This window comes from Cricetulus griseus, assembly GCF_003668045.3.
Source record: "Cricetulus griseus strain 17A/GY chromosome 1 unlocalized genomic scaffold, alternate assembly CriGri-PICRH-1.0 chr1_1, whole genome shotgun sequence".
Taxonomy (NCBI): domain Eukaryota; kingdom Metazoa; phylum Chordata; class Mammalia; order Rodentia; family Cricetidae; genus Cricetulus; species Cricetulus griseus.
The window spans coordinates 253,461,106-253,477,958 of record NW_023276807.1 but is presented as its reverse complement, the minus strand read 5'-3'; the positions used below and the strand labels follow the sequence as shown (position 1 = coordinate 253,477,958).

Genomic DNA, 16,853 nt, shown 5'->3' with positions numbered 1-16,853 from the left:
TAAGTTATACCTCTAGCTCTAATGTTTTCCATTCTTAAACACCGGGATGTGTCCATAAATGCATCTGTTAATCATACTAAAGAGAGAATTCCTTGGAAGCCCACACAGGTCAGTGGTGAGCTGGATGAGTTCCTCAAGAACGTAGTTGCTTGGATAAGTGGGCCATGACTAGGAGCATTGTTTCCTTTGGCTTGTTGTATTTGTACTTCTTAAATTATTCCATTCTAGAAAAGTTGAAACAAAACCAGGTGCTTTTCCCCTTAAAGAATATTATTCTCTTGAGGTCTCACACTTTGGATTTACTTGTGGAAACAGAACAAAAATTCCATTGCCTACAGATTTTCACTTTCCCTAGAAGCAAAAAAAGGGGGTGGGGTTGTGGTACATAGAGTCAGTCCACGAATGGCTTACAGCATGTCACAATAGCAACCTGACAGCAAGTTCCCAGGTCAAGTTTCCACAGCTTCTGGGAAGGAACATGCTGACGCAGAACAAGACTCCACTCAGTCTCATCATCCTGCTGACACCCAGTGTGCAGGAGATGTCGTGACAGTGAAAGTGGACAATGTCACACAAGCACACATTAACTGCTATTTGTTATCCACCTGGAAAACAGCAGCCAGCAATGACCCAGGCCTGTTTCAGGTCTGGACTGGCCATCATGAAGAGAAACCAACAGGTCCAGTAGTATAAGAGAGTTGGGTTGTTTGCCCCGTTCCCTGGGTTTCCTGCATCCTAAGGAGGAATCTGCCTCCTCGGCTTCCATGTCCCACCATGCATGTTCTTCCGCTAATAGTTAACTTTAGTTTTTCTTGAGACACTATTGAGCTAAACAGCTGAGACTGGCCTCACACTCACTATGGAGTGTAAACAGGCCCTGACAGAACTCGTTATCCTCCTGCCTCAAAATCATGAACAAGGGATTACAGATATGACCCCATGTTGGACAAAAGAACAAAATTTTTTACATCAAACATGTTCAATCCAGCCTGTATTTCCATATAAATTTGGACACACCAATAATTTTTCCATGGAGCCCACTGGTATTCAAGTAACTAAGTCCAACCATATTTTAGGAACCAGGCCTGCTTTTCAAGGGGAAATCACAATTGAAATGAAGATGTGAAGAGATGAATTCTATAGGCATCCAGTCAAACGATCTTTGATCCTTCAGCTCAGTAGCTCTCCATCGGGGATGCTTTTATCCCACAGGGGACACTGGCAATGCCAAAAGACATGTTCAGTAGTCACAAAAGATGGAAAAGGAAGTGGTTTTTGCCCTTTGATGAATCTCAGAGGCTGACAATGCTACTATAGTCTACAATGTCCGGGGCAGCCCTCTCAGTACAGAATTCTCTGCCCCTGGTGTCAGCAGTGCTGGGGGTAAGAAGCCTAGATTTAAATACACATACATTGTCAGGTGTCCAAGATGGCTGAAGGGTTTGTGGTTACCAACCTGCTTGCTGTTTTTACTCATATTGTATTTCATGAAGGGTAATGTATCAGATGGTAAACATTACTCTGCTTCAACAGCTCTTTTCAACAGCAGGGTATCTGGCCTGTTCCTTAGGGCTTTACTTTGTTGTGGACATTTTTTTATTCCCACATTGTTCGTTTTGAATTTCAGTATGTTGAACATACCAACATTTAGCACCAGGTAATTTTTTTGGAAGATGTAAACTAATTCCTGTGTTAGTTAGTGTTTTTCTTTTTAACACAGTTTTGTAAGAAAGCAAAAAATGGGAAGAAAGAAATTGCTTATGAAATAAGATGATCAAGTAAGGGCCACTGAGATGGTTCAGTAAGTAACGGCATTTGTGCCTCATGACCCGAATTTGATCCCTGAAACCTATACGGTAGGAGGGAACCAACTAGTACAAATTGTCCTCTGAAGTCCACATTTACACAATGGAATGAACACATGCACACACACACACACACACACACACACACACACACAGAGAGAGAGAGAGAGAGAGAACATGCAAAAGAACACATTCTCTGATCATCTTGAGAAAACAAGTACATGAATCTTTCAAGAAAATCATGTGATAGAAATCTCTTTTACCACTTACCATCTATCTATCTCAGAACATATGCCATGATTTTCTCAATCCACTGCATTTGGTTTTAGAACATGTAATACACAGCTCCCATCAGCTGAAAAACTACAGCTAAAAATATTTAGGAAGGAATCATGGAAGAAAGCACATGAAACACCCTAACTACTCAGCTCTCATTTCCACACTGAAGTTCTTTTAGTGTTTGACATGTTTGGTGCATCCACCCCCCCACAAGCACCCACCCACTGCAACCTTCAAACCTCTGCTGAATGATCCCAAGGAAACCAATGCTCATGGGCAAGTCCATTTACCCAAACAACTAACTACCTTCTCCAAGGAACTCCTTCTCAGACTTGCTGATAACCCAAAAGAGAAAGAAGGCCTAGTCCATTCAGAACCCTCTTTTGAACCTCAGATAAGAGATGTCAAAGGAAGATTGTTGTTGGGAACAGCACAGGAATGAAGGTACAAGCTGAGCTGTCATGTTTATGGTTGTGCACTGGCTTACCACAAGAGGCGTCTGATATAGCATAAAATAAACTATCTTTACGTGACTTGGCTTGAAAGAATATCTCTAGGCTTCACTACTCAGAAAGGTATTGTATGGAAAGCTGGTGAAATCCAAGTGAAGAGCTGCTGAGGAAGACACTGGACGATGACCTCTGTGTGTCTCTTTCTGTATATCTGTCTGTGACTGCGTGTCTCTCAGTCTCTGTGTCTCTCTCTTGTCACTGTGTGTCTCTCTGTCTCTGTCTATCTGTCTCTGTCTGTGTGTCTCTCTGTCTTTGTGAGTGTCAGTCTCTGTGTCTCTCTCTTGTCACTGTGTGTCTCTCTGTCTCTGTATATCTGTCTCTGTCTGTGTGTCTCTCTGTCTTTGTGAGTGTCTGTCTCTGTGTCTGTCTCTTGTCACTGTGTGTCTCTCTGTCTCTGTCTATCTGTCTCTGTCTGTGTGTCTCTCTGTCTTTGTGAGTGTCTGTCTCTGTGTCTGTCTCTTGTCACTGTGTGTCTCTCTGTCTCTGTATATCTGTCTCTGTCTCTGTGTGTCTGTCTGTCTGTATGTGTCTCTGTGTCTCTGTGTATGTGTCTCTCTCTGTCTCTGTGTGTCTGTCTGTATGTGTCTCTGTGTCTCTGTGTATGTGTCTTTCTCTGTCTCTGTGTGTCCCTCCCCCCTCCTCTCTCCCATCCCTCTACTTCTTTCCCTCTCCATCCCTCTCTGTCTCTGACTGTCTCTCTCTTTCTTACACACACACATACACACACACACACACACACACACACACACACACACACACACCAGACAAAATTTGGTAAAGGCTTTTGGACTGTGACATCAGTTTCCTGGCGCAGACATTGTATGTGAGGAGGCTCACTGAGGGGAATGAGAGGAGAATACACATGGCCCATTTGTAACTTCTGTATATTTACATTTATTTCAAAGTACAGTGGTGATTTTTTAAAAAGGCAGTTATTAACTGAAAGCATTAACCTGTGCACATGAGATGCCTAGGGCTACCACAACAAAGTGAGAACGCCTCATGGCTTAAACCAATAGAGATGTATATAGTTACTGTCTCACAGTTCTGAGGCAAGAGTCCATGATCAGTGTGTGTTGGGAAAGTCACGCTTCCTGTGACATCTGAGGGGATTTTCCTGGACTCTTGCTAGACTTGGGAAGTTGACTAGCAATCTTTGTTCTGTGGACTGTGGCTGCATCACCCCAACCTCCCCCCATCTGGTGCTCTGCCTCGATGCGTGTCTTTCTCACAGCCATAACTTTTTAGGGACACTACTCAATCTAGATCGGGGGTCCACTCTACCCAGGATGATCTCATCTAACCAACCGCGTCTGTAAAAACCATATACCTAAATAAGCTTACTTTCTGACATACTGGGGCTTAGAACTTCCATATATCTTTGGGGACGGGGGTGGGGAGGTCACCTCCTTCAACCTATAGACCTAGTCCATACCTAGGACTAAATTCTAGACTCTGCAAAATTCTACAATGGAAACATGTCATTCCCCACTTTAACTCTTTTATCTCTGTATGCATCAGTCATTGTTGGGTGCTGCGAAGATAAATGTCAATACTGTGAAAAGTCTGGCCTATGGGGAGATGGGGGTGGACAGGAGGGATAGGGAACTGGGATTGGGATGTAAAATAACATTGTTTTTAATTTACATTAAAAAAGAAAAGAAGAAAAGTCTGCCCTAGATGACTCAGTATTCTTACACAAATGTCAAAAACCCAGGGTTCTTCCCTACTCCTTAGGAAACTATTAGAACTCAACTTTTGTGTTCTTTAACACACTCAACTTTGTGGTACTTTCTTGTCCATTTGCTAATTGATTTGTGTGATTCTCCCTCCCTGAAATTGAAGTCAAAGTCCACACTCCTTCTGTCCTCTTACAATTCTCCATATGCTAAAAAAGTCCCAAACCCAACAGGCCCTCAATTATTTGTTAAAGAGCACACGTTCGTTGAAGATTTGCATGTCAAATTCTACCTTATCCCTTAATCCTCATGCCAACCCCTTTCCAGGTGGATGCTGGAGTTCTAAGTCACACATTTTGTTACAACCATTGTAACAAGTGTAAGCAATCAGCAGAGACAGGATGCTCACTTCAAACCAATTGGGCTTAGCCCATTCTAGAGCTAGAGTCACTCTTACATACTCATCCCCCATGAAAATGCTCGCTGCACTGTACTTAGAAAAGCATTCTATTTAATATACCGGAAATGCATTTCATTTTACTCCTAAAGATAAAATCCAAACTGGAGAGAATTTCTGATGCTTGAAATAGAAATACTTGGAGAGGGTTTGGGACTTAAAAATAAAATACATTTGTGCTTGCATCTAATCAGACAATCATAAAGTTGAATAAACCCAACAGTAGCCAACAGCAACAAACACCACAATTCAAGCATTCCAGATTCTCGGGGTGTGTTTGAGATCAAAGGCTAATTTCATTTAAAATGCAGGTAATTGATCCAAGAAATGAACATTCAAAATAAAGAAATTAAACTATCTAAGAATAACTCAGGCCACTGGAAAAGATAGTGTAATACAATACAATTCAAACATTTATTTTTGCAGAGGTTGTTTTGTAAGTCATTTTCATATAAAGCTTATTTATTTTATTAAACTGAATGTTTCCTACTAGAAAGACTTTAGGGACACATTCCTTTAATGTTATTCTTTGAATAACTAGAAGAATATGAAACAATATGTATATGTGTGGGTGCTGTGTGATAGGCTTTTTATCTACCCAAATTTAAGACCAGTACAAATTAAGGTCAGCTACCTATTCATGACAGGTCTAGAATAGAGGCAACTTGATTAGGAGGAGTCAGTATTGCAGCCAGTGGCTCTGAGAACTTTGTATGCATTCTAAATTTCAAAGAAACCTCAACACTTCATTCCTTCTCTCCCAGACAGGAATTCTCCAGGAATAAATCCTTGCCCAAACTCAGCCCTGTCAAGTTTTGATGAGCTTTTGATGCCTCCCACAACCCAGAAGCTGTGGCATGGCTATCTGTGGTTACCCGGGCCATTAGCCACAAGGCTAGAAAGAAGTTGTTTAAATAGATTATTAGAAGAACATTGAGTAACCCATAGAGAATCAGTTGGGTTTTATACTCCAATGATTGACCATACAGTGATTTCTGAGATCTTCTTAACTGACTTCTGTCTGTCACCAGTAGAGATATTTTTTTTTGTTTAAAGATTTATTTTTCTGGCCTGTAATTTAATTATGTGGTGGGGGTATGTGTACATGAGTCCAAGTGCCCTCTAAGTCCAGATGAGGGTGTCAGATCCCTTGGAGCTGGAGTTACAGATGATTGTGGGTCACTTGACCCACAGCACTGGGAGCTGAACTGAGGATCCTTAGCCCTTACGGGACCCTGTACCCTTACCAGCTGGACTCTCTCTCCATTCCACCAGTGTTGTTTGATAAGGCTTATTAAATCTTCTGGGAAATTCTTTGATTTTTATTTAATTATACATTTTTCCAAAGGGATTGATTCATGCTGTACACAGTGTCTTAAAAATCTAAACCACGTGAAGAGAGCATGTTAGTATTTCTTAATACTTAAAAAAAAAAAAATCGTCAGTTTGAAGACAGGCGGGGCTGTGGATGTAGCTCAGAGACAGTGTTTGCCTAGAAGACAGAAAGCCCTAGGCTGTATTTCCAGCACCACAAAAAATAATAGTAGTAATCAGAGTAGAAAGCATCTGAGAATCACTGCTATTTCTTTACAAAACAATGGGACCCTGACACAGAAAGGCAGAGACACAGTCCATGAACAGGAAACAGGACACAACCATAAGAGGGCTGGCAGGCCTCAATTATTCTGCAGATATACTTATGATCTGTGCACTAAGTGAGCATAATTCATGAGCCTGAAGTAGCACACACACGCCAGCCAGGGAACACCTGATCCTCTGGAGAGCTGCTGTGGTCCACGAGAAAACAGCACACGCATGGTAGAGCTGTAGGAGGAACAGGACACCTCACGTGCCATTTGGGGAAGAAAGGTATCCGGAGAAGAGAGTCCCAGACTTTGAAGCATAATCAAAACAAAATCAAACAAGTTAAAAACAAAAGCCTCTGGACAGAATTGAAATGTTGAACGGCTCTTAAAAAGGAGGAGGTTGTCTCTCTTTAAAGTGACAGTAATCGTAGGTGAGGGAACCTACTGGGACCACTTACATTTCAAAGACAGAAATAAAGTTTTAAAGGCAGAACATGCAAAGTCCTCCCTTCTAAGTGTTTTGAAATATACAACACATTACACTATATGAAAACACCAGAGTGACGTAACAGGGCACACAGAGATACGCACGACCGTTACTTGGTGGTTAAAGATGAAATGAAACTGAAGAGGAAAACTAGTTTTGAAGGTAATTTCTTACTTACCAAACCTGCTATTGGTGTAGACAGTCTATTGATCTTCCTTATGATGCCAGGTTTGAGCTTATTAATCAAACTGAAAGTAAATAAACAAATAACACATGCAATTACAAACATGTCAATGCGATTTTAGTGCTCTTTGAAATAGTCTCCAAAATTCTGGGTTGCAGAGTTCTGGTCCCAGATTTGTTGCTCTGAGCCAGTGGCCCATCAGAAGACAAACAACACAAAACAAAGAACTTCTGCACAGAAGGATGGAAAGATCCCTGCATCAGACTTCTATATCCAAAGCCTATGCCTTTAAAAATGGTTTCACATGCATTAAAGACACAATCTGATTCCGTTTCCACATGCTGTAGGAGACTCTCATCAGAATTCCCTTCACTTGGCCCTAAGAATACTTTTCCCTATAATAATTCTCAATGGGATTTTTGTTTTGTTTTGTTTTGTTTTCTCATCTGGGTCCTTGCTTTGAAAGACAGCCTTCCACCCCATTGTTTCACATGTAAAGGATGCCAAAGAACTCATCCAAATAACTGGCTATTTCTTTCTGGTCACTCATTCATGCCCATGACAGATTGCTTTGTTATCAGAGCAGAATGACTGGGTGAAATTAAATGTAGCAGAACTCCTCCAAATTCCCCTGAAATCTGATACTGAGTGCATTTCAGCTACTATGACACAAACTGCAAAGATATCTATGTCTCTTTACACCAAAGCACAGGAAACTCATCCTGCACTAAGTACAGCTCTGCTTCTAAGTCTCTATGGGTATGGATTCATTCTTTTTCTTCATTGACACAGTGGTAGACCATGTAGTAACTTAATACCACAATGTTTTCTCAACAATATGAATGTGAGTAATTAATCATTAATTGAAGCCACAAGACAGTATCCTGAAATAGTGAAGTGTGGTTGTTTTTTTTTTCTTTTAACAATTCATCACCCAAACAAGCAATTCTTTCTTCTATAATAAGGCCCAACAGGAAAGCAAAACAAGAAGAGGAAATAAAATCATCTAATTCACTGGTCCCTCCTTTGCAATGGGCACTGGTACGGTATGTGGGAGGGTGTCCTATGGAATGTCACTCCTTCCTCATTCCAGAGATTTCTATATACATTTGAGTATGCTATGAATAAAAAAAAAAGACAAAAAAAAGTCTCCATTTAATAGCCTTCAGAATGCTGTTCAGCAGGATTCAAAATGACAAAGCACTGGCTTACGAAGATTTAGTCTGGCAAACAAAAGTTGCTTTTCTGTTTTTGTAGGTTGTTCACACAGAGATCTTTCAACAACTTACAGATAATACAGCCATCCCGCCTTGGCCTTGAAGATCCATAGCTGAGAATGAACTTGGGGCCTCATGTAAGCTAAGCACATACTTTCCTATTGAGTTATACACCCCAGCAGCCCCAGCCCCTCCACTTTATGGTATTCTCCTCAGTTGTGACTACTCCATGAGCCCTAATTTCTGAACTGTATATTGCAAGGAGTTTAAGAAGCCTTTTCCCGCCGGGCATTGGTGGCACACACCTTTAATCCCAGCACTCGGAAGGCAGAGGCAGGCGAATCTCTGTGAGTTCGAGGCCAGCCTGGTCTCCAAAGTGAGTGCCAGGATAGGCTCCAAAGCTACACAGAGAAACCCTGTCTCAAAAAAACAAAAAACAAACAAACAAACAAAAAAGTCTTTTCCCTTCTCTGTCCACACTGTTTTTCCTCAATCACCAACTGAGGATCCAGAAAATAATTAAGCAGATTAATAAGAAATGGCAGCTATAAAATCCCTCTAGTTTTCCCCTTTTGACTGGATGCTTCTGTAATTCTGGTATTTCTGGTTCTTCAGCAATGCATGGGAGAATAAAGTGAGGCATTCCTTAATAACATAATTCTGACATCGTATATCAAGAAATCATTTATGGTTATTTATCACTACCTTGGCAGTGGTATTTTTTTTTACAATAACAACCTTTCAATTACATAACTTAGAAGCTAATGAGAAGGAGTAGCATTGTACTCTCAGGATGCCCAAGCACAGTTGTCCTTTTCAGAGAGAAGGGTCATAAACTCCTGGCCCACCCACTGACTCACTGGTGACTCTGACAAAGTCACTCTGTTTACCAGGTGACATGACTTAACACTTTTGTAATATAGTGTCAGTAATTTCAAGAGCATTTTCTACTCAGTTTCTGGAATGAATAATAAAGCAGATTACTGTCAGGGAAGTAAGGGACAGAGGAAGGAAATAAGAGACAGATACCTTCTAGTGGCTTAACCAACTCCTCCCACATTGGCAGATTTGGTCAGAGATGACCCTTAGAAGCTGCATATACACAATGAAGTTAGCCTTCCTTCTCACACTTCAGCCTTCTTGTACGTGTGCAAACACGGAAATAGCCACAAGGAAAAAAAAAAAAAAAAAAACAGCACTCTGGAGAGCACACACTCATCCTCAAAAAATCTGAGTCACTGGAGGGAAATACTATTTTATAAAACACTAAAGAGGAAATGAACATATGGTTTTGACAAATACTGAGCATGCAAATCACTTGATGAGTTATGAATTATCATTCTTAAGGAGGAACTTTTAGGATATTTCTTACAAGGATAAAAATGTTTTATGAGATCTAAAAATAATTAGATGGAATTTAAGCCCACTTAATGGAATACAGACAGGGTCTCAAGTTAAAGGAAATTTCTAGTACCATGTATGGAAACACTCTTTTACAAATAGAAATGGTTTGCACTGTAAGTGTTCTTGAGTTTCACATGGAGACTTTCTAAAGGGACACTGACTTCAGGTCACTGGCTCTGAAGCAAGAGTCAGATTACAGGATAAACTTCCAGATGCCCCCATGCCCTGGGGGCATGCAACCCTATGTTCCAGCCCTCTAGCCCTGAGTAGAATTTTATCTTTATCCCTCTCAAGCCTTCCCTTATGAGACAGGACAAACCTGATTACTGCTTGCTTAGCACAGCCAAGGTTTGTGCTTTGGTAAGATTAAAACTAGAACATAAAACAAATTGGGGTACTCTCACAGTGACTTCAATAACCCTCTCCTTGGCTTCTGCTGAATGTTTGTGAACCTCCTAAAACTGCCATGTTCAAAGGCTATATCTTCTCTAATTTCTTTAAAGACTTGAAGTTCTTGTCATATATAACCTCCCAAGTTATGGTATTAGAGGGCAGGGCCCCGTGGGAGGTGGCAACTTCATGACTCTGCATCTCCTGAATGCCATTAGTGCCCTCAGTCAACAGGCCTTGCCCTTCCTCTGTGGGAAGTTACGGTGAGAAAGTTACACTGAGAAGGTATGCACTAATAAAGAAGTGGGCCCTCACCAGGCACCTAACCTGCATCCACCTTCATCTTGGACTTCCTAGGCCCAGCACAGTGAGAAATAACTTCCTGCTATGTACAAGCTATCCTGTTCCTGGTAGTTGTTATTGTAGCTGAAATGGACTAGGCTTCATTCAAGGTATCTACTTTTCCTTCTTCCTGCCTCACCAGCAACGACATTGTCTGTCCTCTACAAAAGGGCTGAGTGGACCTGGGCTAGATCATTGGTTCCATCCACACGCCTTCCTGTCAGTGGATACAGTCTGACTTCCCAAATCAGGTGTGATCACCCATAGGCTACCAAGCTCTTTCAGTGATCTCAATACATTCTTCTACTATTTTTGAAAATCACTGGAGAGTAAAAATGTAGTCCTGAGTTTTGTACTTTTGCTGAAGAGCTTTCTGATAAAGGGGGGAAAGCAGACTTTGGCATTTAGAGCTTTATCTTTTTTTTTCAGGTTACCCCACAGTAGAATGTCAAGCTCAAAAGCTCGCCTTAAAAATGTTCCCATCTGAGCCATGTTGAGCTTTATAGATGACTTTCTGAAGTGTCACATCCCTGTTACCTGTTAGTACATTTTGCAAATTTTTATGTTTAAGCTTAAGTTTTTAAGCTTAAGCTTGTTGTGTTTATTTTGAGACAAGGTTCCATGTAACTCAGACTGGCCTCAGATTTGCTTATGCACACCCAAGGGTGACTTTGCACTTCCGATTCCCTGACTGGTCAGCCCGCCTAGATTATGCAGTGCAAGGGACTGAACTCAGAAGCTCATGCATACAAAAGATGAACATTCTCTCTATTGAGCTACGTCTCCATGCCACAATAAAAATAAATAAATAAATAAATAACCAATAAGGAGGTCACATCTTCCTAACAAATTGAACTAATAATTTTTCATTGATTATTACCTACAGGATATCAGTTTGTCTACTTTTGTTCTAAATCGGAATTCTGCTCATTGGACATTTACTTACTAAAGAAAGTCCTGAGCAAGGCTCAGCCACAGGGCAAGATGATCAGTACAACTACTTGGAGCAAAGCCCTGAAATCTACCTTGATCTTTGGGTTTGTGTAAAATTTTCAAAATTTCTATCTTCTTTAAAGAAATAAATTTAGAAAAAGATTGCCTTGCTGAAATGAAATGCCATGGTATTTTTAACCAGCAATACCACTCGTCTACAGTTTCTGTTCCAGGTGCATGAAATTTTATTGTTTCCTCCTAATTGTCAAAGTTGACCCAGAGAGTGAACTGTCAGATCCAGTTCATCTGGACCAGCTATCTTCAGGAGATGTCAAGACAGTAAGTCAATGACTTCTGTCTAAGTTCATATTTTAAAATAAAAAGTACATTAAATAGACAGTGACCACATTTTCATGGGTAAGATAACCAGTAATAGTCATTTAAAATGTAAAACTGTAAAAACTTTTGGTATAATAGTTACTGCATTAGTGTTTTCAAGTGTAAGTGATATAAAAAACTAATATGTTCAACTTTAACATAAATAAAAACTTGACAATAAATGCTGAGACGGGCAACCGTGTGGAAGAACAGTAGTAAGTCCAAACCAGCGTCATTATTGTCATTTTCCTACAGTGGCACTTTACTGAGCCTCATCAGTATGCTTGAAACACATTAACATGCAGAAAACAGTTATAAAATGTGACTTGTATGCATATGTTTTTAGGGCTCACCATTTTGTACGAGATAACAAATGGGGGTGGGGGACTTCTTCCATGAGAAAATTATTTCTCATACTCTCAGCATTCTTTTATTGCCTGTTGTCCCTTGTCTATGGTTGAGACCCTGTGAAAGTTCCCTGTGCATGTTAGCATGTCTATTAGTGTCATCCTTGTTTACATCTTGTTTAGACAGGCATGTTGTTGAGACTTCATGGGTGTAGCTTTCCTGACATTTCTAGGAGATACAATCTCACAGCAGATTTCCTGTTCCGCTGGTACATTATATTTATCTATGTGGGAATATAGATATAGATATATAGATATAGATAAATAGAACATATATAGAGAACATCTATAATATATATAGAACATATTTAACAATTAAAGAAAAAGAGGACATGAAATGAGAGAGAGCAGCAAGTACCTGGGAGTGGGTGGAGGGAGGAAAGGAACAGGAAGAAATGATGTAATACTTTAATTTCAAGGTTTCTGAAGTACATGAAGCAAAGCCAGGGGCGGGGGGCGGGGGTGCTAAAAGCAGATTCCTCCCATTCTGAGAAGTCCCGTAATTACAGACTAATGATTGAACACCAGGACATTTCCTTTACCATAGCAGAATGAGCAGCATTTAGACACAGACCTCAGAGAAAACTCATAGATCACAGACCTTCTACTCCTAAGAGACAACACAAAAGGAAATCTAGGCGACCTTGGATCCAGTGATGACATTTTTCTGATATGACATCAAAGGCACAATCCATGTAAGAGACAATCGAGATGCTAGACTTCATTAAAATTCAAAATGTTTGTTATCCAAAAGATGCTGACAAGAGCATGAAAAGACAAGCCATAGAGAGGAAAAATAAATACATTCACGAGACATTTCTGATAGACTGCTATCCAAAACAAAGAACTCTCAAGACTCAAGCTTTAAAACCAAAACAAAACACTGATCTATAAAGGAAACAAAGACCTTAATAGTTACTCCGCCAAATAAGACGCACAGATGGAAAAATAAGCTACAAGGAAAAAAACAAAAAAAACAAAAAAACTCCACATGACAATGTCATCAGGGAAATGCAAACTGGAACAGATCGCTACCGCCACATACCTATTAACTGCTAAGAAAGGTCAAAAACCAGTAACTCAACAGACAACACCAAATGCTGGCAGGGACATGGAGCAACAGGAATGAATGCCCATTCATTGCTGGGTGGGAGCAGGAAGCACCGCAACACTTTGGAAGACAGTGTGCCAGATTGTTATGGAACTAAACATACTCTTCCCATATGAGCCAGCAGTAACACTCCTCAGTGTTCACCAAATAAGTTGAAAATGTGTGGCCACTTGCACACGGATGTTTATAGAAGTCTTATTCATAATTGCAACAACATAGAAACATCATGATGTCCTCTCCCATGTTAGGTACATTGGCATAAATAAGCTGGCTCGCCCTTAAAAATGATATCATTTGGTCCAAACATGAAATGAACTATGAAGCCAGGAAAGGTTACAGATCCAATTCAAGTTAATATCAACTCAAAGAAACCAGTCTGAAAAGGGTCCATATTGTATCATTATGGTCCCACATGATATGCATTACTATGTCATATAATGCATTATAGAAAGTGTATTATTGTATTGCAGATATTACATGCATTATATAACATTCAGGTAAAGGTAACCCTATGGAAAAATGTCTGGTTAGCAGGTATGGGAGAGAAGCTGATGAGGCAAAGCACAGGATTTTTAAGGCAGTGACACTACCCTATCTAACACTAACTGTTCTGCTACACATGTGATTAGGTGTGCCCCAATTTTTGCTAGCATAAAAATGACGGTACACACATTTGTTTAGCCTCCTTTTACTGTCTCCTGTTTCCGAAAATGAAAGCATTCATGTGAAACACTAATACATATCAGAAGAAGATTTGGGGGACATGCATCAGTTCACATCTGCACCAGCACCCCCGTACCTACCTCGTGGTCCCCCCCCCCCCAGATACTCTCTGCCTCTGCATGTCAGCTCCCTCTTGTGTAATCTTCCACAGTGCCTCAAGCTTTTAGGGGATTAAAAATATCAATTAGACTGGGCGTGTGGCTCACTGATAACGTGCTTGCCTTGCCTAGCATGCACGATGCCCTGGGTTCCTTCCTAAGCACCGTATAACCTAGGCACAGTGGTGCATCCGACAATCCCAGCATCCCAAAGGTGGAGGCAGGAGAATCAGAAGTAAAATCCCACTCTCGGCTACATAGCAAGTTCAAGACTAGCCTGATTTGAAAAGAATAAATGACAATTTTTAGCAACGTTTCAGGTATGTGTTCTTAAAATTTTCCATGATGAGAATGTTTTAAAATATTTTTTCTATACCTGTTGTCAGACTTCCCAATAGAAGGAATGCTGGGAAATATTGCCTAAGTCATAAACATATTTATTATGTTCATAAAGTAGCAGATAGCTACTTGATAGGTGTTGCAAAATTGTTTTTCTGAGATTTATATCAGTGTTCATTTTCAGATTATAGCACTTGATGCCACAAGGCAGACATCTTCTTGCTCTTATGGGAGCTAGGGCTTGGGTCCAGGGTCATGTACACTTGGGTTTATGACCTGCTTCACCACTGAGCTGTGCCTCCCAGAGCCAACATTTTAAAGGATTTCACATTGTTTACTACTTTTAACAATAACGACAAGACAAAGCATCATATAGAGGCTGTATTGTTTACAGTTAACATTTTCTCCTTTGTCAAGAATTTGGTCAGAGTCTTGGCTCATCTGTTTACTGAAATTTTTAAGCTGTTCAGTTCATCCCAGAGTTAGATCCGCAGATAATGTTTGATGTAGGGTGTGCCCTAATATATAGTAAACCCTCTAAGTGATTCACAGCCAACTGTTACCCAAACACTACAAGCTGACTTGTTTCATCTCTACCCATTTTCTCCCAGCTCTTTAAACATAAATTCTTCTACATGAGAGTGCATTGCTGAACTTCTATTTTACTCAGATGCTATGCTTACTTTTTGTGGGGAGGGGGTTTTGAGGCAGGATTTCTCTGTGGCTTTGGCGGCTGTCCTGGAAGATCAGGCTGGTGTCGAACTTAGGGATCTGCCTGCCTCTGCCTCTGCCTCCCAAATGCTGGGATTAAAGACATGCTCCACCACCATTCAGCTACTATGCATATTTTAAAAGCAAGCCACAATTTTAAAGTACCATACTTTGTCAGTTTTGTCATGTATTCTAATATATTTCAATAAATGTTATTAATATAATTTTTCCTATTCTTGCCTGTCTGTATTATTCCATGTGAGTGTTGAAAAATTACAAGTATTGGAAAAGTCTGGTTAGATTTTGAAAGTTATGATTTGAATGGGAAATTATTTCCCTAGAGGTATCTACTTTGGGCTTACTGGCCTGCTAATGGGCTATATCGGGCCTTAATTGTAATCCTGAGGTCTTTGATCTGACCTGAGTGGATACATCATCTGATGGCATTATCAGAAGTGAGGAACAGTAGGAGGCATGGGTCTTTATCTGAAGGAAGATATGCCCTCTATCTCTTCCCCTGCTCCTTGTACTCTGTCACACCCAAGCCACCACCATGACCTGAGCAACTCTTCCTCTTACAGCTATGACATTGTCGCTTCCCACAGGCCGGCAGGTCAACCGTGGATGGAAACCTCTGAAGCAGTGAGCCAAGATAGACAATTGTTTCCTTTCACAGTTGCTTTCTCAGGGACTTGTTACAAAAACTACAAGTGAATCGAACTGTGTCTCAGCCTCTACAGAAAGTTACTCATAACAGCATTATTTGAAGTTTTAGACCTCACAGTTTCAACCATGAGATCTCACCTAATCTACACACTCACACCAGAATTCCTACACTTTCACAATTTAAGCCAACATGGTTTTCTATTCATTTGAAATCACCCATTATATTAAAACCTACTTTCACAACTTCTTGCTGACCAGCTTTAATATAAAGTGCATAGACACAGACATTCAACACATACATCACTATCTTGTTCTTTTAATATACAATTATTATCATTTACGTATCAAGAAGCCCTATGACTGAAGTGTTGCATATTCTATTCTTAGGGATTTCCATTTAGAGTAAGAAAACCACCAGAATTACACGCAAAAGAGTGAGGCAAACGGTACAGTGCTTTCTACCCTCAAATCTCAGGCCAAAATATTAAAAGAGAAAAATGCAAAAACTTGGAATGAGTTTATAGAGAATGGTTGTCATAGGAAATGTAAGCTGACAAGTAGATCTTCAACCTGACATACTCTTTTTTATGACATTTCCTATATGCAGATACCAGATTATTGATAAAATGGACCAGTGATGCTTAAAAAGAGGACATACACATACATGCCAAGCATAAGACACACTGAAAAGGAGAAAGCAGCTGAATCTTGTTAATTATCTTTATGAACTTTAACCCATGCACTGCTATCTGCATGTTGTTGGCTGGGTGCCATGGTAATATTGCAGACTCTACAGCTGCTCTGCCAGTCTTCACTATAAACAGTGGCTCCACATTAGTAGATAGTGTTGGCTTGTGGAGTCACATGTGAGCCACTTTTTCTCCTCCACAAATTCAAGACCAGAAACAGCTGCCAGAGAACTGCCTTTCCCATCCCACCACAGCCTATGGTCCTCCTGAGCCATACTGCACAGATGTCTCAGGGGATCTCCCAGTTCCTGGCTTTTATGTACTCGTCCTCTACTATAAAAAGAAAAAAATCATGGTGTTCTCTAAATGTCAATGACAAGTGGCATAGTCCTCTCTAATTTCCACTATATTAAAAATTACTTGACTCTCCCACTGGAAAGAATAGCATTTATCCAA

At 40.3% G+C, this 16,853-nt stretch overlaps 1 protein-coding gene across 1 annotated transcript in view; it reads right to left on the bottom strand.

The window, feature by feature from the left end:
• Positions 1-7,003, bottom strand: part of Lmo7 (LIM domain 7) — a 122,631-nt gene extending 115,628 nt beyond the window's left edge. Inside the window, exon 1 of the mRNA XM_035452608.1 lies at positions 6,984-7,003. The gene's annotated coding sequence lies outside the window, so the exon portion shown is untranslated. The remainder of the gene's footprint in view (positions 1-6,983) is intronic.
• Between the last annotated feature and the right edge of the window lie 9,850 nt (positions 7,004-16,853).